This window comes from Anopheles maculipalpis, assembly GCF_943734695.1.
Source record: "Anopheles maculipalpis chromosome X unlocalized genomic scaffold, idAnoMacuDA_375_x X_unloc_27, whole genome shotgun sequence".
NCBI lineage: Eukaryota > Metazoa > Arthropoda > Insecta > Diptera > Culicidae > Anopheles > Anopheles maculipalpis.
Window position 1 is genome coordinate 17,501 of NW_026060488.1, and position 2,721 is coordinate 20,221.

A 2,721-nucleotide genomic window follows, 5' to 3' on the forward strand; every position below is an offset into this window, starting at 1 on the left:
GTATTGATATTATAAACCTAACAAGAGATGAAGGCAAGTCGAATTGGTAAGTAAGAAACCAAAAATATCACTAAGTTCGGGACTTGGGTGCAAACCGAAAGTTAAAATGATGTCCCTGAACATGCATATAAGTTCGAGTATTGATATTATAAACCTAACAAGAGATGAAGGCAAGTCGAATTGGTAAGTAAGAAACCAAAAATATCTCTAAGTTCGGGACTTGGGTGCAAACCGAAAGTTAATATGATGTCCCTGAACATGCATATAAGTTCGAGTATTGATATTATAAACCTAACAAGAGATGAAGGCAAGTCGAATTGGTTGGTCCAAAACCAAAAATATCTCTAAGTTCGGGACTTGGGTGCAAACCGAAAGTTAAAATGATGTCCCTGAACATGCATATAAGTTCGAGTATTGATATTATAAACCTAACAAGAGATGAAGGCAAGTCGAATTGGTTGGTAAGAAACCAAAAATATCACTAAGTTCGGGACTTGGGTGCAAACCGAAAGTTAATATGATGTCCCTGAACATGCATATAAGTTCGAGTATTGATATTATAAACCTAACAAGAGATGAAGGCAAGTCGAATTGGTAAGTAAGAAACCAAAAATATCTCTAAGTTCGGGACTTGGGTGCAAACCGAAAGTTAAAATGATGTCCCTGAACATGCATATAAGTTCGAGTATTGATATTATAAACCTAACAAGAGATGAAGGCAAGTCGAATTGGTAAGTAAGAAACCAAAAATATCTCTAAGTTCGGGACTTGGGTGCAAACCGAAAGTTAAAATGATGTCCCTGAACATGCATATAAGTTCGAGTATTGATATTATAAACCTAACAAGAGATGAAGGCAAGTCGAATTGGTAAGTAAGAAACCAAAAATATCTCTAAGTTCGGGACTTGGGTGCAAACCGAAAGTTAAAATGATGTCCCTGAACATGCATATAAGTTCGAGTATTGATATTATAAACCTAACAAGAGATGAAGGCAAGTCGAATTGGTAAGTAAGAAACCAAAAATATCACTAAGTTCGGGACTTGGGTGCAAACCGAAAGTTAAAATGATGTCCCTGAACATGCATATAAGTTCGAGTATTGATATTATAAACCTAACAAGAGATGAAGGCAAGTCGAATTGGTAAGTAAGAAACCAAAAATATCTCTAAGTTCGGGACTTGGGTGCAAACCGAAAGTTAATATGATGTCCCTGAACATGCATATAAGTTCGAGTATTGATATTATAAACCTAACAAGAGATGAAGGCAAGTCGAATTGGTTGGTCCAAAACCAAAAATATCTCTAAGTTCGGGACTTGGGTGCAAACCGAAAGTTAAAATGATGTCCTCTGAACATGCATATAAGTTCGAGTATTGATATTATAAACCTAACAAGAGATGAAGGCAAGTCGAATTGGTTGGTAAGAAACCAAAAATATCACTAAGTTCGGGACTTGGGTGCAAACCGAAAGTGAATATGATGTCCCTGAACATGCATATAAGTTCGAGTATTGATATTATAAACCTAACAAGAGATGAAGGCAAGTCGAATTGGTAAGTAAGAAACCAAAAATATCTCTAAGTTCGGGACTTGGGTGCAAACCGAAAGTTAAAATGATGTCCCTGAACATGCATATAAGTTCGAGTATTGATATTATAAACCTAACAAGAGATGAAGGCAAGTCGAATTGGTTGGTAAGAAACCAAAAATATCACTAAGTTCGGGACTTGGGTGCAAACCGAAAGTGAATATGATGTCCCTGAACATGCATATAAGTTCGAGTATTGATATTATAAACCTAACAAGAGATGAAGTCAAGTCGAATTGGTAAGTAAGAAACCAAAAATATCTCTAAGTTCGGGACTTGGGTACAAACCGAAAGTTAATATGATGTCCCTGAACATGCATATAAGTTCGAGTATTGATATTATAAACCTAACAAGAGATGAAGGCAAGTCGAATTGGTTGGTTGGAAACCAAAAATATCACTAAGTTCGGGACTTGGGTACAAACCGAAAGTTAAAATGATGTCCCTGAACATGCATATAAGTTCGAGTATTGATATTATAAACCTAACAAGCGATGAAGGCAAGTCGAATTGGTTGGTCGGAAACCAAAAATATCACTAAGTTCGGGACTTGGGTACAAACCGAAAGTTAATATGATGTCCCTGAACATGCATATAAGTTCGAGTATTGATATTATAAACCTAACAAGAGATGAAGGCAAGTCGAATTGGTTGGTCCAAAACCAAAAATATCTCTAAGTTCGGGACTTGGGTGCAAACCGAAAGTTAAAATGATGTTCCTGAACATGCATATAAGTTCGAGTATTGATATTATAAACCTAACAAGAGATGAAGGCAAGTCGAATTGGTTGGTCGGAAACCAAAAATATCACTAAGTTCGGGACTTGGGTACAAACCGAAAGTTAATATGATGTCCCTGAACATGCATATAAGTTCGAGTATTGATATTATAAACCTAACAAGAGATGAAGGCAAGTCGAATTGGTTGGTTGGAAACCAAAAATATCACTAAGTTCGGGACTTGGGTACAAACCGAAAGTTAAAATGATGTCCCTGAACATGCATATAAGTTCGAGTATTGATATTATAAACCTAACAAGCGATGAAGGCAAGTCGAATTGGTTGGTCGGAAACCAAAAATATCACTAAGTTCGGGACTTGGGTACAAACCGAAAGTTAATATGATGTCCCT